We start from the raw sequence: 23,366 nt of genomic DNA, 5'->3' as shown, positions 1-23,366 counted from the left end.
ACCCACAATTCCTTCAGCAGCCTGGGCTCTTCACCCATCCAAACTTCCAAGGCTCAGAGATCTAGGATTGGGTCTTTACTCTGCTCGACCCCCCCCCCCCCCCCAACTCTCCTTGCTTTGAAAGCCAGTCAGAACTCTGCTGGATCAGTCGGTGATGGGGGAGGGGAGATGCCAAGACCCTGATTCTCAGCAGCAATTCCTGGCTGGTATTATAGCACAAGTACCTTGATGAAGGAAACACGTGTGGTGACAAGGTTTAAGGTTTGTTACTAGTCACTTTACAGACACAATCATGCACATCTACTTTGGAGGGCACCCGGGGTTCTTAAATCGTCTGTGATGAACAATTTATTTGGCCTCCCTTCGTCTTGGGGGGGTGAGGTGAGAGCGGGAGGAAAGAAGGGAGACACATACACACACACACACACACAGAGAGAGAGAGAGAGAGAGAGAGAGAGAGAGAGAGAGAGAGAGAGAGAGAGAGAGAGAGAGAGAGAGAGAGAGTGAGAGAGGTGAGTGAGAGAGATGAGAGTGTGAGTGAGAAAGTATGTGTGTAAAAGAGCACTTTTTGCTTCCTTTACTATCAGAGGTTATTCCTCAATGACAAAAAAGGAAAAAAAGTCCTTCAAATTTGATGACAAAGCTATTGTCACTACTGTCACAGAGCTAGTGTGATTTGTGACAAGGCTGCAAAAGATGATCAACAGCTTTTACCTCCTCCACACCAAGACACTGTGGCTTTGAGTCACTAGTACCTGGGTGGATAGGTTGGCGCTACTTTCCTGGACTTTGTGGTTTGGGAATCTGCCCATCAGAACTAGAACTTGAGCTTATTTTTCTAGCAGTATTTTAGCCCCAGAGGAAATGATCACTATTCCCATAATGATAGTGACTTTGCATTGGAATGGCATTTTAAGGCTTATAAAATGTGGCATTTTCAGGCAGTTTCAAGCCAACCAGAGGCCTTTACTGCATCTTCCTATAACCTAATCATAAATTGTTGAATGACTATTTGGGATTAGGTATTTGAGGGAATAACTGATGTAATGTCCTGGTGATATGTTGTGGGGTCCTCATCAACATTTTCCACTGTAATTAAAATAAATAGGCACCCAGTGGAGCTTTTGCTAACAACTAGGGTAATATGTGTTTAAGAAGCAGAGAGTGAAGGTGAGAAGTGAGTCTGGGGAGACTGTACCTGTACCTTGCCAGATAAATATTTCTTTAAAGTGATTAAATGGAACTTTAATAGCACATATTCTATTATAAATATATTAGAAGGGCTTCATAATTAAACAAATCTTCTGGGCACTCCCTCATTCAAGAAATATTTGAATATCCTCCATATGGAAGATTTGGTACAAGGTACCATGGATAGTATAGAGAACCTAGAACCATAGAACATTAGTCCTAGAAAGGACCTTAATGATCATCTAGTTCTAGAGAGATCGAGGTGATTTGCTGAAGGTCACATACATCCATTGAATTAGTGGCAGAGAAGACCTACTCAATTCTGTGTTCTTTCTACTTTATCACAGCTGCTAGTTAAGGAGTTTATAGTCTAGTAAGGGAGACAGATATAATGAATAATGTGGTATAGAGAAGAGAGAACAAGTTTTGGAGTCAAGAGGGCCTAGATTCAAAGCTTGTGTGGTAGTGCTAGTGCCAGTATTTCACTGACACAACTTCTTTCATTCCCACCCACAAGATGAGGGGACTATACTAAGACAAAGCTATTCCTGGAACCTGACTGGCCTCAGCTTCTCTGGTTCAACTTTCCTCTGTGCCATCCATGCTAACATGGGGTAGGCTCAGAACAAAGCTGCCCTTGGGGTCTGATTATCTTTGGCTTCCCTGTTACACTTCCCTGTTGGCTTTCCTGTTTTTTGGTCAGCTACAGGGATTTAAAAAAATGCCAACCCTGTGGCTTCTGGGACTCTCAGACTTGAGCGATGCCTAAGACCACTCAAGTCATCCCAGTATCCCACCGACAAAACATTTCTAGATGGAGACCAAGGGCCATATACAGAGCAACTATATATAACTATATACAGGTCTTCTTATAACCCTATATCCCAAACTGTGGGATGACTGGGAGGAAGTATTTGTGGGATCACTGATGTGTTGTCTAGTCTGTGTTTGGGTTGTGTGATCTTCAACAACTTTTTCCATTATAATTTTTTTGCAAAAATTAGGTGCCCAGTGGAATCTTTGCTGTTGGCTAGGGTAATATGTTTGTGGGGAGGATAGACCCCCTAAATCCTGGTTGCATATTCTTTCTCTATTAAGGTAAAGTAAACTTTATTTTGTAAAGGTTCAGTGATTTGTGAATACCTCATTTCATCCCAACATTGAACTGGAACTAAAAGGGTGGCCCAGTTAGTCTTGATTTTGACACCTGGGCTCTGAATTTTACTACTCCAGTGATCTTGAGTCTCCTGGAGCTGAGTGGGAGATAGGGGTAGGGTAGGGAATTGGATTAGATATCCTCTATGCTCCCTTCTCAGCTCTAAATCTTTGATCCTCCAAATAAATACAATTTATAGATGTAACTCACATATCATTAATCTGACCAATGTTTTGCAGTAAAGCCAATAATACATTATGACCAAGCCCCACAAAAATGTCATAAAACCCTACCGAACCATGTGCTAAAATGTCACTTGACCAATCACCCATTTATAATGTGACATTGTTCCAGTGAAACCAATTGCCCCTTGTAATTTCATTTCACCTAACATAGTGTTTTCTCAGAAAGAATTAATGACTTTAGATGGAGTAAGACCATAGGCAATTCACTTAATCAATGCCCTAGGCAGTTCTCTAAAACCATAAGTTACAGATGAATTGCTGATAAGGGGGATACAAAATATAATAAATAGTAAGCTGGGGGTGGGGTAAGGCAACTCTTACAAGAGGACTTGCTGCATTTCATTTTGAAGGATAGGTAGATTTCAACATTCCAAAATGGGGATTGGGGTTAGGAAGGAAGAGAGAGAAGATATCAGAATAGATTGAACAGGTTGAATAGAGGCACAGAGTGAGAAAGTACGATTCATGTTCAGGGACAGATAAATGGTCCACTTAGCCATAAACACTTTTTAAATGCCTTACCCGTCCCCATGTTAAGTGCCGAGGATCAAAAGAGAGGTAAAATGACATTTGTGGCTTGAAGAAACTCCTAATCAAATGGAGAAGACAACATGCAAATAAGTATGTACTAACAAACTGTATACAGGATAAATTGGAAATAATCAAGAGGGAAAGCTCTACAATTCAAGAGAATTGGGAATGGCTTCCAGGTAGAAGGCAGGATTTTTTTAAAAAACTGAGACTTGAAGGAAGTCAGGGTCTCTAGGAGGCAGAGATGAGGAGGGGGAGGACGTCTCTTCCAGGAATAGGGAGGAGAAGGAGGCAGACTGTGAAGATGCCCAGATCAGGAGATGGAATGTCTTGTTTGAGTACAGCAAGGAAGCCAGTGTCACTGGACTACAGAGTACATGGTATAGGTTTAAATCTGGTCTCAGATACTTCCTAGCTGTGTGACCCTGGGTAAGTCACTTAATCTCCATTGCCTAGCCCCTTACTCCTCTTCTATTTTAGACCCAATATACAGTATTAATTCTAAGACAGAAGGTGAGGGTTGAAAAAAAGAAGAGTACATGGTGGGGTGGAAGAGGGAAGAAATCTGGAAACTTTTTCCCACTATCAGAGATGCTCAATAAATTCTTCTTGGTTGACAGAGAAAAAAGTAAAATAATGTTGAGTAAAAAAAGAAAGAAAGAAAGAAAGAAAGAAAGAAAGAAAGAAATCTGGAAAAGTATTGGAGGGGGAGGGGGAACAGGTTAAGAAGGACTTTGAGTGCCAAACAAGATTTTTGTCTTTGATCCTGGAGGTGATAGGGAGCCACCAGGGTTTATTGAGTTGGAGTGTGTGTGTGTGTGTGTGTGTGTATGAGTGTGACATGATTGATCCTGTGCTTTGAAGGATGAGTAGAAGAGGTAGGGAAAGCCTGATGGCTGGCAGACTACCCAGAAGGTCATTGCAGTAGACCCATATGTGGTGGTGAGAGCTTTTACCAGGGTGATAGCAGTGTCAGAGGAGAGGAGGCATGTGTGAGATAGCATGAAGGCAGAAATGACAGGCATTGGCACCAGATTGAAGAGGAGAGGATGAGTTTGTGTGGAATGAAGGGCATATGTGGGAAAGTAGCTGGAGAATAGCAATAATTAGGTGGTCCAGAATGTCTGACAGCATCAGGAAGACTCGAGTTCCAATCCTACTTCAGATACTTATTAGCTCTGTGACCTTGGATAGGTTTCTTAAATACTTTGTTTTCTTTCCTTGTCTATAAATAGGGATAATAATAGCACTGACCTCCTAGTTATTCTATCTCAGCATATCAAGATGCCCCCTCTAAGTCCTCCAGGAGAAAGTCTAATGAAGTTGCCATGACCTGAAATTTTTAAACCTCATAGCTAGTGATGATATATAGATAAACATATATGGAGAGACAAAATAAATATCCCCACTATTTGTCAGTAAAGGGAGGAACAAGCATTTTTAAAGTGCCTACTATGTGTTCCGGTACCATGCTAAGTCCCTTTTAAAAAATATCTCATTTAATCATTGAATGGTCAGAGAAGAGGGAGAGAAGGGATACTGATTATTTTGAGAAAATGTGTAAAATTTTATATGGATGGACAGCTGTGGAGAGGCTTTGGGGGCTACTTCACTAGAACCGTTTTCTTGTCACTTTTGATATGGATAGCTTTACTTCATTAGAGTAGCAGCCTAAGGTCAGCTAGGTGATGCTATGGATAGAAAACTGGTCTTAGAGTCAGAAAGTTCTTGTTCAGTTGTTTCAGTTGTGTCTGACTCTTTGTGAGTGCTTAATATTTCCTTCTCCAGTTAATTTTCCAGCTTTGAATTCACAAAGCTAACTCTCCTTGATTCCCAACCTAGGGCTTTGGCCACTACACCACCTATCTGACTGGAGTTAGGAAGACCTGAGTTCAAAGCTCTGTCACTGTCATTTCACAGCCTTCAGTTTCTGGTTTTTGTTCCTAAAGTTTACATTGTTGTCATTAAAATAACAAATGTTTTCCTGGTTCTGTTTGCTTGGGTTTTTTTTGCATCAATTCATATGTCTTCTCATACTTCTCTGGATTCTTCATATCTAACATCTTATGTTGCATTTTGTGCCATGGTTTGTACAGCTATGTTTAATTCCCATTCACTGGGGTATCTTTCTTATTTTAGTATTATTTTTTTAAATTTCTTTGTTCCCTTGAAAAAGGTTGCAAATATTTTGGTCTAAATGAGACGTTTCTTTCTGTCTTTGACCTTCTTGCGGTTTATCCTTAGGACTGAGATATGTGCATATGGACATTTTAGTGACTGTTTTTTAGCATAGCTCAAATTGCTTTCCAGAGCAATTGGATCAATTTATAGCTCCCTCAACAGTATAATCATGTGTGTGTTTTCTCCAGGACACTTCAATGTTGACTATTTTCACTTATTTTTTTAAACCCTTACCTTCCATCTTGGAATCAATACTGTGTATAGGTTCCAAGACAGAAGAGTGGTAAGGACTAGGCAATGGTGGTTAAGTGACTTGCCCAGAGTCACACAGATGGGAAGTGTTTGAGGTCAGATTTGAACCTAGGACCTCTGGTCTCTAGTCTGGCTCTCAATCCACTGAGCTACTCAGCTGCCCCCTTTCACTTTTCTTCTGTTGTTGAGTCTTTTTAACCATGTCTGCCTCTTCTATGACCTCATTTTTGGGGTTTTCTTTTCAGTTATGTGATTCATGTTCTTTCCCTCCCTTCCTCCCTCCCCCCTTCTTTTTTTGGGTTTTTCTTTTCTTGAAAATTGTATTTAATTAGTTAATTTAGAATTTTTTCCATGGTTACAAGACTCATGTTCTTTTCCTCCCCCCCCAACCCTCTTCCATATCTGATTGCAATTCCAGTGGGTTTAACATGTGTCATTGATCAAGACCTATTCCCATATTATTAATATTTGTATTAGGGTGATCTTTTAGAGTCTACATCCCCAATCATATCCCCATCGACTCATTTGATCTAGCAGTTGTTTTTCTTCTGTGTTTCTACTCCCACAGTTTTTTTTCTCTGGATGTGGATAGTGTTCTTTCTCATAAGTCCCTCAGAGTTGTCCTGGGTCATTGCATTGCTGCTAGTAGAGAAGTCCATTATGTTCTATTGTACCACAGTGTATCAGTCTCTGTGTACAATGTTCTCCTGGTTCTGCTCCTTTCGCTCTGCATCACTTCCTGGAGGTTGTTCTAGTCTCCATGGAATTCCTCCAGTTCATTATTCCTTTGGGCACAATAGTATTCCATCAGCAACAGATACCACAATTTGTTCAGCCATTCCCCAATTGAAGGACATCCCCTCATTTTCCATTTTTTTGCCACCATAAAGAGCGCAGCTATGAATATTCTTGTACAGGTCTTTTTCCTTATTATCTCTTTGGGGTACAGACCCAGCAGTGCTATGGCTGGATCAAAGGGCAGACAGTCTCTTATCACCCTTTGGGCATAGTTTCAAATTGTCCTCCAGAATGGTTGGATCAATTCACAATTCCAACAGCAATGGATTAATGTCTTTGGGGGTTTTCTTGACAGAGATACTAGAGTGATTACCATTTCCTTTTACAGCACATTTTATGGATGAGGAAACTGAGGCAAACAGGTTAAGTGACTTGCCCAGGGTCACATAGCTAGGAAGTATCAGGCTGGATATGAACTCAAGTTTTCTTGACTGTAGAGGTGGCCCTTTATCAATGGACTGACCATATAGCTGCCCCGATTTTCATTTTTTTCTGGTCTTTGCTGATTTGCTGGGTGTGAGGTAAAATCTCAGGGCTGTTTTGATGCACATTTCTCCTATTAGTGATTTGGAGCAATCTGGGACAGGGATAATTATTCCCATTTCCTGTCACCTCAAGACCTCATCAGCACTTGGGATGAGTTGTCAAGGTTATGGGAAACCTTAAACACTATTCCTAAAGGAAAGCAGAGTAGGGACTGGGTGCAAAAGGAATCCCAAGAGCCTGCAGATACACAGCACTTGGATGTCTGCGGCACAAATGTTATTAATAAAATTATGCTACAATCACAGGAACTCCAAGGGGCGTTTATTTGTTGAATTGGATGTGACCAGGGAGGCTGTACAGATGACCACTTTTCCTGACAAACCTCATTTCTGGCACCTGAAAGCAATGCATTTCAAATATTATGGATGAATATGTGCCTTCAGAAAGGATGACCTCGCCTCCAGCTATTTTAGAGGACTGACGGTTTTTCACAGCCTGAGGCAAAGAGCTTCTGGTCCAGAGATAAAGTAGAGTAAAATTTCAGTCAATAAGATCTAACTCACTGGACAGAACCCTCAATTACATGGTGGCAAAAATGTAAATTTCAGGCCAGAGCGGAGATTTCTCAGGAAGCTGGAATATATGATTCTTAGAATCATCTTTCCCCTGTCCTTGGTAGGAAGTGTTTCTCTTCTTGGGGGGGGGGGGCGGGCAGCTGTGATAGGGCTCCTGGGGCATCAGGCAATGTTCTTATCATCCCATTAGTCCAAGATGCTCATTACTGCTCCTTTTCCTTGGCTCACCAAATTCTCCTCCCCTCAACTGCCTTCCCTTCTTCTTGGCCTAATTTTAGCCCTTGAGCTCCAAATCCACTTCTTCCATACAGTCTTTTTTGATACCTGCCACCCTACTGCTTTCTCTGAACTCCTAAGGTACGTTAGAAAGCTGTATGATCTTTATCCTTCGTTTCCTCAAGTACAAAATGAGAAGGTAGGCTAAATCAGGATTTCTTAGCCCAGACTCTATAGTTCTCTTGGACATATAGATAGATTTCTGAGAGTCCATGAATTGGGAAAGGGAAAAATTGCATCTTTCATTAATTTCTGGTTTCCTTTGTAATGTTTTATATTTTATTTTATACCTTTCTAAATATTACTCTGAGGAGGGGCCTAAATGCTTTCCCAGATTGCTAAAGGGGACCATGACACAAAAAAAGGCCAAAACCCTTAGAGATAATCTCTAAAATCCTTCTTGGTTCAAAATTCTTTGATCCTAAATTTGCCCACACAATTGAACATTTAAATATTCACTGAATTTTGTTGTTTTCTCATTGGCTCCTGATTGCTGATTTTGTCTCTTCAATGATAATAATATAGGGATAAGAACTGGGTCCTTGATTCCATTAGTGTAGGAAATTTCCAGGTTAGGGAACTCCCTCCACCAGTGTAGCCAGGTATCTTCTCTGCAATTTAGTTTCAAAGAATTGCTTAGAGTGTTGAGGGATAAATGATTTGCTGAGAGTCATGAAACTCCTCTTAGAACCCAGATCTGCAGTCCACCATGCCTAGCTGCCTCTCCTAATTTTAAATTTTAAAGCAAAAATACTTATATTATTTAATTTAATCCTCACAATTATTTTTTTGAGGAGGATGTAATGGATATCCCTATTTTTCAGGTGAGGAAACTGAGGTTATTTTCACTTGCATTTCTTCTACAAGTTTGTCCAGTTAACATTTCTCTTTTGTCTATCAGTATTTCCACCTAGAGAGTGCCTAAAGAGGGGTTTGAACCCTTGGTTTTCCTTGCCAGATGGCATGCTTTTTAAGTGCTAACGCAATATTTTAAATTTATTCTGTATGCTCCACAATGCCTAGTACAGCGCATAGAAGTGAGCTCAATAAATATTTGTTGACTAGTTAATAGATGGGAAAATGGATCACACAGTTCTAGGTGGAGCCAAGATTGGAAGCCAGTTTCTTAGTAGAGCCAGTGCTGGCTCTTTCCATAATACATTCTATTTACTTCTTGCTTGTTACATACATCATTGGAAGCCCTGACTGTTTTAGTGCTCCATGCCTGGCGTAGTCCTTTCTGGTCTGAGAAAACAGCAGAACCCAGAGGATCCTCACTCCCTAAAGCATTTTTTTGTGGCACTGAGGCAGTGCTGTCTGGAGTCTCCACATTCAGGTAGCTTTAGCCTCTCTCCATGACACGTGCTCTAATGCCTAGACTCATTCTGTTAGCTCACTAGTACTGGCTCAGATACAGCCAAGAAACTGCTCCTGCCAGCAATGCATTTGAATTCATGACGTTCCCTATATTTTACATTTTACCTGCATGAGTCTGTTCTGAAGGAAGAGAGTCAGAGGTTATTAGCCTGCAGAAAATCAGACATTTAGGAAATTACTCTGCTTAAGAGGCAATTTAATGGAATCAGCCTGAAACATCTGGCAGATTTATTTATTTATTTATTTATTCTTGAAACAGAAAGTGGTTCTGTGGGTCAGAAAATAACCGCACTCTACTTGAAGAGAGGTGGAGGACTTCCCAGCCAAAACTGCTTTGGTTCTGCTGTAAGCACAGGAGGAAATACTGATATGCAAACAGGAAACATTAACTGAATAAACCTGTGGTAGCAAGAAATGCAGTTGAAGATGAAATTTTAAGCCCTCTGCAATACCATGGCCAATGGAGGTCATCTAATCTAACCCCCTGCCTTCCATTCAATAATTATCTATTAAATAATTATTATATGATAAGCTGATAGGCAACCCAACCTGACTTACTGGATAGCTGACTTCAAAGTCAGGATAATCTAGTTCAAGCCCTGCTTCTTGTACATGATGACCATTAGTAAGTCACTTACATTCTCTGTGCTCTAGGCAGCTCTTTAAGACTATTTAAATTGTGGGGCAGCTAGGTAGCATAGTGGATAGTGTGAAGTTTGGATTTAGCTATTTCCTGTTTGTAACAATGAAGATACTTAGTTTAACAAAATCAGGAATCTCTTGGGAACTCCAAATTACTCCACCCTACTTAGACCTTACTTTAGGGGAAGATAAAGTTGTAATCTCCTGATTGAACAATGAAGGTACTTAGTTCTCACCTTATAGTGAAGCTAGAACTTTAAGCCAAGTCTATTTTTAGATCTTAATACAAAAAGATGTTAAGTAACTATAAAGGTTAAATTAATCACAAAAAGGTCAAGTAACTTACAAAAGGTGAACTTAAAGAAGTGTTAAGTAACTCCAAAGATATAATCAAATCAAAGAAGATGAGAACTAAAAGTATGGGCAGTCCTGGAGAAAAGCTTTTGATATGATTGGTAGACGTGAAAATTTAGAGGAAGAGACACAAGGGTAAAACGTCTATATATTTGGGATTTTGGGCTCTCTCTGGCACCTTATTGGCAGTGGAGAGTTAGCTGAGAGCAGTGTGCTGAGCCTTCTGGCATCTTAGCATGGCTACAAGCTATTTGTCCAGTTTGGTGGTGAGTTTCTGGCTGAGTTTCTTCCTTTACTTTTCCAACTTTGTCCCCTTAGAAGGCTCTAATCTTCAGAGACCTAGAGGCAGGAATTTTAAACTCCCCATGGCACAGGCCAGGCAGGAGGAATCCTATATCCTCTTCCCTCCTTCTCCTTAAATTCCTTCCCTCTATATTAATTAAATTACCATAAATTTCCAGATTGACGGGTATTTTATTTTGGATTTTCTCCAGTGACCAATTAAATCTAGATTTTTAAGTCACAACCCTAAAATTATCTTGACAATAGAGCACCAAGTCTAGAGTTGGGAGGACATGGGTTCAAATCTAACTGCTCTATACTCACTTTACTGTGTTTGCCTAGTCCTTACCCTTCTGTTTTAGACAGAAAGCAGACAGAAAGTAATTTTAAAAGACTAGATAAGTTATAGATCTCCATTGGTAAAGGGAGTTTGCATCTGGGAGCTCTCTATCTGATTGAAATCACATGCAGATAAAAAAAAGTATGATTTCATGCATTCCAGATAGAAGAAACCTTATCATGTTTTTTAGCTTTTTTGAGTAAGACCTTCTAGAATTTGATGTTTTGCCTCCTTGGATGCTCCTGGCCCTCCTCCAAAGCAATGGTGATGGGTATATGATGAGCCCCTTAGACTGGAGCCTGATCCACTACTTCCAGTTCTACGGAATCTTTGATCTTTTTCACAATAATACCTGGTCTTCACCAGCTGCTTTGGTTGTCCTCAACCAGAAATCATCCCCAATTTTCTAGGTAAGCTCTTTAGGTTTGAGAATACCATTCTACTAGGCTGGAAATGCTTTTTGTTCATCATACTTCTTTTCTTGGGAGTGCTGGTCTGTTTTCCATGGGCACTGTGGTATGATTAAAGAGAAGTGAGTCCATAAAAATACTGCTTCTGCTCTGTCTGAAATCCTACTGATGAGATAATCCTGTCGGTGAAAAAGCATGTGAGTTGGTTTAATCATATGGCCAAACTCTTCTTCTTAAGCATATAGCTAAAATGACCACATGGAGAAAGTGGGATGGCAGAAGAGGGAAAGGGGAAGATGTTATTATGAAAAGGGGTAAATATATCTGGGAAGATGAGGCCCCAGGAGGACTTTAGCCAGCTAGAGGTCAGCATGAGCTCATGAGAGAAGGTGGAAAGGAAGTGGAAGGTGCTAGAGACTTTTGCACAAAGGGGATGTTTTGGCCATAAGGAATCTTGGGGATGCAATTGCCATGTGTCAGGGAAGCATCGAGAAAAATGATATTCCCTCTTCTATTCAGCAAACTGTATAGCTCTTTTCAGACCCTTCCCAATATGGGGCTTCCTTTTATTCTCCAAATTACAGGTCTGGCGATTCTACTATAATTCTGATACTCAACACTACTCTATTTCTGTGCAGCAGAACAGAAAACATTTTCTGAAAAAGGCAAAGTGCATATTAGGGTGGACAAGTTCTCATACACAACAGCCTCTTCCTCCCCTCTCTTCATTACACAGCTAATGAGTTCAGAAATGGAGGACTTTAGTCATAAAACATTATTTCCTCCATATAGCAATCTGTTATCCTTGTAAAGAAGTACCAGTACCTCAGTAACAGCTGAGTACAGTTGCTCTCAGCTATGCTGCCAAATGCTCTTAAGCTGTCTCTGAACTATTCTTTACACCTAAAAGGATGACAGTAAAGCCAACTTTATTAAAGTAACAAGTCAATAAATCTTGATGTTTTGTGTGTTGGCCAGTGAATACTTACAAACTGTGTCAGACTTCAGTTTGTACAAGTCAACTTTCCAATTTCCCCTTCTTCTTTTTGGCAAAAAGCATTTGAGGAACCTGAGGGAAAGTTTTGCCAGACTCGCGGGACTTCTGGGAGAGGCAATCTACTTCCTCAGCTAAAGTAGCCATGCAGATGGTTTTCAAACATCATTTGTTCTGTAAAATTGACATTGACTCACCCTACAATTTCCCAGTCATTTATACTTCCTTCTACATTGGATGTCATTAGGTTGAGGAAGCTCACACAGATGTTTGTAAAACATCTATTCAAAACTGACTCATGAATGTGTAGTGAATGTGCTCTGACCCTTTCTCTCAGAGCCAGGCAAGCTACACTGTTGCCTCATGGCTTTAGGAGATCCTGAGGGGGTTGTGGGATATCATCTTCTTTAATACCTGTGCATGAGGTCCTACCAGGTGTGTTCCCCTCATCCTTAGTAGCTGTGCAGAACCCTACTTCCATTTAACTATTTAATATCAATTGTTACTATGCAGTCATTTTTCAGGCATATCCAACTCTTGGGTTGGATGACTTCATTTGGGGTTTTCTTGGATGGAATAGTTTGCCATATCCTTTTTCAGCCTGTTTTTCAGATGAGGAAATTGAGGCAAACAAGAGTTAAATGACTTATAGATTTGAACCAAGGAAGATAAGTCTTAATAACTCTAAGCTTGGTACTCTATCCACTATACCACCTAACATCAGTTAGCTTTTTTTTTTATCTCCTAAAACACTCACTTTCATCAATACTGTGTATCAGTTCTAAGGTAGAAGAGTGGTAAGGACTAGGCTAGTGATGGCAAACCTTTTAGAGATGTGAGTGCCGAACTGCAACCCTCATACCACATGTGGGCTGCTGGGCAGAGGAGTGGATAATGAGAGAAATGTCATCAGGCTTACATGGAGAGGGGGAAAGGAGTAGCCCCTCTCTGGCATATGTGCCATAGGTTTGCCAACATGGAATTAAGCAATGGAGGTTAAGTGACTTGTCCAGGGTCATAAATTCCATCCAGTCTACTGCTTTTTGCACTTTTTTGTCTTTGGAAATCCCAAAGAATGCCTTCTTTTTAAAGCAGAATTTGGTCAATAAATGAAGGGGACAAGGATTCTTTTCCTGAGTACTTGTTCCCCATGATATGGGGATGGGGAGGGATGGATAGTGTGATGGACCACCTCTTGATTAGCTATTTGTCAATTAGAGGTCTTGGGTTGTTCAAAGGAGGGCATGAATAAGGTAGCTTCTAAAATTCTTTTTATTGAGCTTCCTGACCAAAATTTGGGGTCATTCACCTATATTCATTTTATCAGTTATGATTCTGGCTTACCCTATAAAACTGACATAATCAATAAACTGATATTTCTACCCCCAAATCAGTCTCTCAAGGTTATTTTAACACATAGCATTGCTCTCACCAAGTTGGCATTCAAAGTTATTACATCTGGATGAATTCTAGTCACTGAGTAAATTCTCCAAATGGTATGGGTCTTAAAGGTTACTCCTGTTCCTTGTGCCATTGATAGTGGGGTTGCTATAACACCTGACTGGAGTTTAAGCTCTGGAACACCTTGAGGACAGGGATTATTTCATTTTTGTCTTGGTATCCTGAGTACCTGACTCTATCTGGGACATGATAGATAGACACTTAATAAACACTTGTTGATTGATTGGTTTTCATGAGACATCCAGCGTGGCTGCCAAGAATGGAATGGCAGGTCTTGCTTTTGTATTAGAGATGGTTTGGACTTTCAGTCTAAAGAGAGAGAAGAGTGGAGACCTCCCTTCTCAAAGTGGAGTTCAGGAGAAACAGCTCTTGCTTAGGGTTGGCTCAGAGAGAGGAGTGGGGGTTTGAAGATTTTCCCCCTTCTGCCTTCCCTCCTTAGCTACGGCTGCTCTCCCAGATTTGCCCTTGTCCCTTTTGTCCCCCCCCCCCCCACGACTTGAGACCAAAGGGTCTCCCCTTGATCTGTTCACTCACACTGGATTCACAACTTGGGGGAAAAGAACTATTTTAATGTCAACTCAATCTGGGTAATACAAAAGAATAACTAACAGAGAAAGAATGGGAGAGGAAAGTGGGGGAAAAGAGGGTCCCTGTCTTTATCTAAAACCCTTTCCCATCCCTCCTTGAATTTGGGGGGAATTCAGTCCTTGGCAGCCTGAGCCCCCGAGAGAAAGTCAGGTTGACTTAACCCTGAGTTTGGCCCCTTGGCCACAGTTCAGACTCAGGGCAACAGGAGCTAAAGTAAAGTTGGACAGAGATTTGAAATGTCATTCTCAGGTTTCCTCTTCAATAGTCTTTTCAATTGGGAAATGTTGGGGGGGGGGAAGGTTTCCAATCACAGACAGGAAAAAGTGAGTAACCCTCAGGAGAAAGTCTTTTTCAACCTTCTCTCTTCAGCTTCTCCCAAACTGAGAGCCCAACTCCTCTACCAGCCAGAGTTTTCTCTTCCTCCAGATTCCAAACTCCTGGGGCCCCTCCCCTGTTGAGGTGATCAGTTCTACACACTCTTCAGCCTGGCACTTTTCCTTATGTGCCAGCCTCTGTCACACTTTCATGCTTATAGGAGACCAGAATTGGACACCTTTTGGCACTGACATTACCAATCCCATCTGAGGTCATTGGATGGTGCTCCATTTTTTGCTCCCTGCCAGAAACTACCACTCCTTCCCTTCTTTCCTTTCTAGTCTCCTCCTTTTCCATACCTCCCAATAGGTATCTGGTATTCCTAGTATACACAAAGAATTCTTTCAGTTTTCTAAGATTCTTTTACTATTAAAAAAGACCAGGAACGCAAAGGTAGGGAAATAATAGAAGATTTATCAAAACTACCAAAGTATAACAGAAAAGCTCTCTTGACTTCTTAGCTTAGCTCAAGGTAATCTATTTGTTAGAGCTTTGGATACTCATCCCCTTTCTGTTCTTTTTTCTGACTCTAATACCCAACCCTAGTTTCTTTCTTATTTTTATTTTATTTTATTTTTGATCTGGGATTTTGGCAATTCTTTCTCTGTACAAAGGGATGTAAAAGTATCTTAACTCAGTCCTTTGATGGAGTAGGATTTATTTGCATTATAGAGGAAGTCCTGGGGGCCTCTTAATGGCTCTCTTCCTCTTTAAAAAGCTATTTTAAGGATTTCCCCTCACAATATTTTAGGCTTTCTATATTTTCTGGCTTTGGCTAAGGAGTCCTCCCAGTCTAAATGTTCTCCCCACTGTCTACTTTTTTCAAGCTACTTCTTTTTTTTTCCCAAGTGGATCATTGTACCTTTGGGGTGTGGAAGAAGATTCCAGCAAGTTGCATTTAAGACCTTTTCCCCAGGTCCCTACTGTGACCAGAGGAAAAGTTCATTCTCTTCTTATATCCCAGCAAGAATAACTTTATCTCAGCATCATTAGAAAAAGACCAAGTAGTCTAAGTGGTGCCAAGGACAGAAATATTATTGCTGCTAATCCATATCCTTCCTCAAAGTATTTGGGCTTTTAAAATGCCATTTTTATTTTATTTCTTCTTTTTAAAAGCTTTCTTAATACTTTTACTTTTTTTTTAACCTTTACTTCTGTCTTAGAATCAATAAAGTGTATTGGTTCCAACACAGAAGAGTAAGGACTAGGCCAGTAGTTCTCAACCTTTCTAACGCCATGACCCCGCAATATAGTTCCTCATGCTGCGGTGACCCCAAACCAAAAAATTATTTTGGTGGCTACTTCAAAACTGTAATTTTGCTACAGTTATCATTCAGAATGTAAATACCTGATATGCATTATGTATTCTCATTGCTACAAATCAAACATAATTTAAACATAATGATTAATCACAAAAAAAATATTTAATTATATGTTGAGAAATATTAATCCAGCAGGAGGCAGCCTGAGCTCTGGGGCGGGAGGTAAGTCCTGCCTGGGGAGGGGGTCTGCAGACGCTGCCTTCTTCCTTTCGTCTCCCTCCAGCTCGAGCTGAGGATTCACTTTGCTGTGGTTACTCGGCTCTGTTATCTGCTCCAGGAGTTATCCGCTCCAGGACTCGTTCTTAACCCCTCCGGAGCCAGCGCCTGGATGCTCTCTCTGGGTCTCTGTTTGAGTCCCGTCTCCAGGCAACAGGGTAAATCCATTGCCCCTCATAGGGGGAAGGCTGCTGATAAGTAACTAATATTAGTACAATGTGCGGGCACCAGGGTCCCCATTCTTTCCGAGATCTTGCTGTAAAGTAGCACGATTTCTCAGTGGCTAAAGCCATTGGAAATATGTATTTTTCTGATGGCTTTAGGTGACCCCTGTGTTTTGGTCATTCAACCCCTGCCGGGGTCACAACCCACAGGTTGAGAACCGCTGGACTAGGCAATGGGGGTTAAGGGACTTGACCATTGTCACACAACTAGGAAGTATCCAAGGTCATATTTGAACCAAGGATTTCCCATCTTTAGGCCTGGCTCTTAATCTATTGAGCCAATAAACTGACCCTGACATCTTTTACTTTTTACACCAGAGACATTTTCCTATATAAACCTCCCTCCCAAATTGAACACTTATGTAGCAAAGAAACCATCAAGGAAAACCATCAGATAAAAGGATAATTGTATATAACACTGGGGAAGCTAGATGGCACAGTGGATAGAGTGTAGGACTTGGAGTCAGAAAGACTCATCTTCCTGTGTTCAAAACTGGCCTCAGATGCTTGCTGGGTATATGATTCTGGACAAGTCACTCAACCCTGTTTGCCTCAGTTTCCTCCTCTGTAAAATGAGCTGAAGAAGGAAATGGCAAGTCTCTCTAGGATCTTTGCCAAGAAAACCCCAAATGTGGTCGACAAAGAGTTGGGCACTATTGAACAACAAAAGTATGTAACATTCTGTAGCTCTAGTCTTCTGCTGATAGGTGAGAAACACATTTCATTATCTTTTCTTCAGAACTCAGATTTTGACCCCTTCTTGAAAACCAAGTCGAGTTCCATTTCTGAAACTGCAGCAGCCTTGCAATAAGGAACGTCAAATAGGATTTTCTTAAACTTGAACACCAGGCATATTGTCATCATGTTAAAAGACCAAGATGACAAATATAACCATTTGTTGGGATTTTATAGGCAAAAGGGGAAGATTGGTGTCTCTAGCAACTGCGTCTGCTGTCTTGCTGGCAGATAGAATTGTGACTGTTTCATTGTGTTAACTTTATTGCTTTATTAAACTTTGCTGGTATTTCAGATGTGGGTTTTCTACGGGAACCAGAACTGTGGTTTGCATGTCACACACGAAACATACCAGCTCTTAGTAGTGTCCTTTATTTTTAGCTCATTATTCCTAAAATGACCAAGAGGAGAAATTGTAGCATCCTCCGGAATAGAACACCCAGTGTTTTCCTCTTATTCGTAGTTGAGTATCATGTCCCAGTAGAGTAGGCACTGGACCTAGGGTCAGGAAGACATGGGCTTACATTTCAGCACTGACACTAGTTTTGTGTCTGTGGAGAAGTCACTGCTTTGCCAAGCTCAGATTTCTAATCTCAAGACTGTTTCCTCATCTGAAAAATAGGTAGAATACTTGTAGCATCTGCCTCCCTAAGTCTGCTTACAGGATGTACTGGGTATGCCTGATATCCCTTCCTTGTTCCTTCTGTCTCTCTTTCGCAGTGGGAACAGTTGCCACAGAGCATGTTTACATACCCCGACTCTAGACATGACTATGTCTGCCTTGAAGGGATGTCATAATATACGTGAATCATTTTGAAACGTCTCTCTGTTATAACTCATAGCTCTCAAATCCTGGGCTTACACACATAGAGCCCAATCGTAAGGCTGACCCCAAATACCTCCCTTTGGTTTCTAGTCTGAACTCTCGTCAATGAACTTTTGGTCTATTGTCAGATGAATCTCAGATCTTGTACTTGGGTTCAAAATATCAGATTCATGAGCATAAGATTAGGGAGGTGTGGGGCAGCTGGGGAGCTCAGTGGATTGAGAGCTAGGCCTAGAGATGGGAGGTCCTATGTTCAAATTTAGCCTCAGATACTTCCCAGCTGTGTGACCCTGGGCAAGTCACTTGACCCCCATTGCCTAGCCCTTACCACTCTTCTGCCTTGGAGCCAATACACAGTATTGACTCCAAGACGGAAGGTAAGGGTTTAAAAAAAAAAACATTAGGGAGGTGTGACTCAACAGCAGTTAATCTGAAAGGCATCTGGCAGTCTTAGTTGATTTAACATTTGTCTTAACTAAATTTTCTCTTATTAAATTTGCAATGTTCTTGCCTGTTGAGATTGCTGTGCCTTTTGACTTTGTCACAAGGTTAGTTTTCCTTCTCAGCTTTGTGCCATCTACAAATTTGATAAGCATGTCATCTGTATTTTCATCCAAGTCATCAAGAAAAAGGTCAATGAATACAGAGTAAAGGACAGATTTGGGGGCACTCTGCCCTCCAAACTGCTTTTTGTTGTTTTTTATCATTAATGACTATACTTTGGGTGCAATACTTCAACCAGTCCTGAATCTACCTATAATAGCACGACCTTTCTCCATCATGTTTCATCACACAGTTTCCTCAAGAACTGGCCATTTTCAATCAGGATGGTTTCAGAAAAAACCTAGGGAGATTTATCAGAACTCATGGAAGTTAGCAGAACCAAGAGAACATTGTATACAATAACAGCAACATTGTAATGATAATCAGTTGGGAAAGACTTTAGCCATTCCAATCCAGACAATGATCAAAGATAATTCCAAAGGAGCCAGAATGAAAAAAGATAACCTAAGAGACTTTACTTCTTTGTTAAAATATAAATAAATTATACCTAAAGAATTTTCCATGAGTAACCAATCTAGTAACTTTGTTTTTGTTTTTTAATTAAAAAAAAAACACAACTCTTACTTTCTATCTTAGAATTAATACTATGTATTGGTTCCAGACAGAAGAGTGGTAAGGGCTAAGCAATGGGGATTAAGTGACTTGCCCAGGGTCACACACCTGGGAAATGTCTGAATCCAGATTTGAACCTAAGACCTCCTGTCTCTAGGCCTGGCTCTCATTCTGCCAAGCAACCCACCCACCCCCTAGTAACTTTATTTTTTAAAGAAAAAGCAAATGTCCAATTCTTTTAAAAAACTGTAATTTTGTTAAACATTTCCCAAATACATGTTGAAAATTTTAAACATTCATTTAAAAAAAAATGTTGTTTCAAAATCTCTCTATTTCTTGACCCTCCTCCTACCCCTTGAGAAGGCAAGCAATATGATATTGATTATACATGTAAAGTCATGCAAAACATTTCTATATTAGCCATGTTGTAAAAGAAAATATGTACCCCCAAATCCAATAAAAATAAAGTTAACTTTAAATGTGGAAATGTTCATGTTTGCTAATGCTTATCAAGTTCATAATAAGAAAGAGAAAAAAATTTTAAAGTATGCTTCAGTCTGCACTGAGTTAACCAGTTTTCTCTCTGGAGGTAGATACTTTTTCAAGATGGGTCCTTTGGAATGGTTTTGGATCATTGCCTTGATTAGAGTAGCTAACTCATCCACAGTTGATCATCCTTATAATACTGTTGTTAGTGTGAGCAGTGTGTTCTTTTGGTTCTGCTCGCTTCACTTTTCATCAGTTCATATGATATGTCTTCCCAGGTTTTTCTGAAACCGTCCTTCTTGGAAATGACCGATTCATAATGAAATAATGTTAATTCTCAATAATCAATTCTCCCCTTTCTAAACATTCAAAAACTATCCCTTTAATCATACCCCATGAGTTTTTCTCTACATAGTTTCTTATGGAGATTTTCATTCTCATTCATTGGATTTTTCTGGTCCAGAAATTCCACTGTAGAGTTCAGAATTGATTCATGAAAAAAAAAAATCCAAATCAGGCCAAAGGAACTATGTATAAGACTAGGTAGGGATAGTATAGAGAACATTGGGTTTGATCAGAAGACTTTGATTTCGGTCTCAGGTATATTCTGGACACCTTGGATAAGGTCCTTCTCCATTCTGGGATTCACTTTCCTTAGGTGTAAAATGAGAGGATTAGATCTGCCAGCTCTAAAGGTCTATGATGTCTTGTGTGTAGACAGCTAATGTAAAACTATTAACTTTATACAGAGTATTTTAGAATAGGCTCTGCGGGGAGAAGCAGTGAAACTATAATCTTCTTTATAATGAAGAATACTATCCACCCTCAGAGAAAAGAACTAATGGAGATAGAAGCATACTATTTTTTACTTTATTTTTTTCATGCCTTTTTTTGGTCTGTGTTTTCTTTTACAACATGACTAATATAGAAATATATCTCACATGACTGCCCATGTATAATCTATATCAAATTGCTAGCCTTTTCCAGAAGGGGGGGAGGGCAAGGAGGGAGAGAATTTGGAACTCAAACCTTTAAAGAGCAAAATATTGAAAATTCTTTTTACATGTGAATGGGAAAAATATTTTTAAAAAGAAACTATAGTCTTCTCAGTGTTTATATTGTTCCAAGAAAAATTATAGATGTGTGTCTGTGTGGGGGAGGCAGGATTCACTCTACAATCTTTATGGGTTTACAATCTAATGGGAGAAAACAGGAAGAATGGCATGATTTATTTTCATAAGATTTTGTAGGGAAAATATCCTTATAGCTCCCCTCTCCACTGTGGGGGCTACCCTCCCCCCCCCCGCACTACTGAATGACTTTTATTCCAAGGTTACACTGACCATGAGAGTAGCTTCTCCCAGGTATCTTGAGACCCTCATACTCTTGCCCAGTGTTAACTGAACAGTTGCAAAATACATTGCAGCAACCACAGACAATCCATTAGTCTTAGAAATTAAATAGCAGTGGATAATTTTAATGAAGCTTTTCCATGTGTAATTGCAAGATAGCTTATTATGGTTTATCATCTTCTGGGAAGAGCTTCTTGTTAGAGTAAGTGGAGTGAGCCCACAGCTCTGTGAAGCTCTGGCTCTGACATCATAGCAGAAAGATTTCTTGCATCCATTTTTTTTTAACCCTTACTGAGTATCCGTTCCAAGGCAGAGAAGTGATAAGGGCTAGGCAATTGGGGATAATTGGGGACCTGCCCAGGATCACAAGCCAGGAAGTGTCTGAGCCCAAATTTGAATCCAGTTTCTCTTGTTTCCAGACTTGGCTCCCTATCCACTGAGCTACCTACTTGTCCCCCTTATTCATGTCAACTTCTGAGCTGTTTGTGTGTTTTGGAGTTTTTTTTGAGAAGGGTAAAAGTTTGAGAAATAGCTGTATGAAATAACTTTTGGGCAGTTGATTAACATGTCACTGAATAAGTAGATCAATTTAGGTTGTCATTTTTTAATATTTGCTTTGCCTACCCATGAACAATCAATTGTTTGTGTTCCAATTGTGTTCCAATTCCAATTGACTTTATTTGTGCGAAAAGTGTTTTGCAATTAAGTTCATATAGTTCCTGGGTTTGTCTTGGCAGGTAGACTCCCAAATATTTTATATTATCTACTGTTAATTTAAATGGAATTTCTTTTTCTATCTCTTGCTGCTGGGCTTTGTGGTAATATATAGAAATGGTGGGGACTTAAGTGGGCTTATTGTATGTATCCTACAATTTAGCTAAAGTTGCTAATTATTTCAACTAATTTCTTAGATGATTCTCTAGGATTTTCTAACTATACCATCTGTGAAGTGATAATTTTGTTTCCACATTGCCTATTCTAATTCCTTCAATTTCTTGTTCTCATTGCTAAAGCTGGCATTTCTAGTACAATATTCAGTAATAGTGGTGATAATAAGCATCCTTGTTTCACACCTAATCTTACTGGGAAGGCTTCTAGCTTTTCCCCTTTGCAGATAATGCTTGCTGATGGTTTTAGACCAGGGGTTCTCAACCTCTCAATTTGTAGCAATGAGAATACATAATGCATATCAGGTATTTACATTCCGAATCATAACTGTAGCAAAATTACAGTTTTGAAGTAGCCACCAAAATAATTTTTTGGTTTGGGGTCACTGCAACATGAGGAACTGTAGTGTGGGGTCACGGCATTAGAAAGGTTGAGAACCACTGCTTTAGATCGATAATACTTTTCATTTTAAGGAAAGCACCATTTATTCCCAAGCTCTCTAGTGTTTTTAATAGGAATGGGTGCTATATTTTGTTGAAAGCTTTTTCTGCATCTTATTGAAATAATAATATAATTTCTATTAGTTTTATTATTAATATGGTCAATTATACTAATAGTTTTCCTAATATTGAACCATCTCTGTATTCCCAGTATAAAACTCACTTGGTCTTAGTGAATGATCCTTGTGATATATCACTGTAATCTCCATGCAAGTATTTTATTCAAAAATTTTACGTCAATATTCATTAGTGAAAATGGTCTATAGTACTTTCTCTTTACTTGTTCTTCCTGTTAGGTCAGCACCATATTCATGTCATAAGAGGAATTTGGCAAGATTCATTCTTTGCCGATTTTCCCAAATAATTTTTGTAGCATTAGGAGTTCATTAAATGTTGGTACAATTTATTTGTGAATCCATCTGGCCCTGGGGATTTTTTCTTGGGGAGTTCATTGATAACTTGTACAATTCTTTTTCTAATATGGAATTGTTTAAATATTCTATTTCCTTTTTTGTTAATCTGGGCAGTTTACATTTTTGTAAATATTCATCCATTTTACTTAGATTATCAGAATCATGTTACACCCCAAACCAATAGAGTTTAGCCCGATATGGAGAAAAAAGTGAACTGAGAGTGAGAGAACTTGATTTTCAAATCCCAACTCTGACACTATTTCTGTGACTTCGGACAATTATTTTGTTTCCCTGGGTCTCTGTTTCTCCACCTGCTAGTTTCTCTATCAGGGTTTGGATAGATAGCTTCTGAGCCCTTCTAGGTCTAGATCAATGATTCCATAAAGTACATTTTAGTGGAAAGAGTGCTAGCCTTGGGAGTCAGAAGTGATGCATTTGAATACTGATTTTGCCACTTCTTTCAATGGGTAATCTTGGGAAAGGTCATGGCTTCGTGCCTCAGTTTCCTCATTTATAAAATGAGGAGGTTGAACTAGATGTTCTCTGAGGAACATCTTTTTAGTTCCAACATTCTTGATGATATAGTCCTTCCCTCTTGAGGTATTCTTTTCTGCTTTGGAACCTTCTCTTATCAGAGGCAGTTAGGTGAGGCCTAGTGGATAGAAGACTGGGCAGACACTTTAGACACTTACTGACTGTGTAACCCTAGGCAAGTTACTTCACCCTGTTTACTTTAGTTTCTTCATCTGTAGGATGAAGCAGCAAAGGAAATGG

The 23,366-nt window shown here is 39.8% G+C and overlaps 1 protein-coding gene across 2 annotated transcripts in view; it reads left to right on the top strand.

The window, feature by feature from the left end:
• The window catches only part of PDZD2 (PDZ domain containing 2), a 514,756-nt gene that overhangs the window by 1,264 nt on the left and 490,126 nt on the right, over positions 1–23,366 (top strand). The window lies entirely within an intron of this gene.

The sequence above is a fragment of the Monodelphis domestica genome, chromosome 3 (assembly GCF_027887165.1).
Source record: "Monodelphis domestica isolate mMonDom1 chromosome 3, mMonDom1.pri, whole genome shotgun sequence".
In the NCBI taxonomy this organism is placed as follows: domain Eukaryota; kingdom Metazoa; phylum Chordata; class Mammalia; order Didelphimorphia; family Didelphidae; genus Monodelphis; species Monodelphis domestica.
The sequence above is the reverse complement of the archived record's forward strand: the minus strand, read 5'-3'. Positions and strand labels throughout refer to the sequence as shown.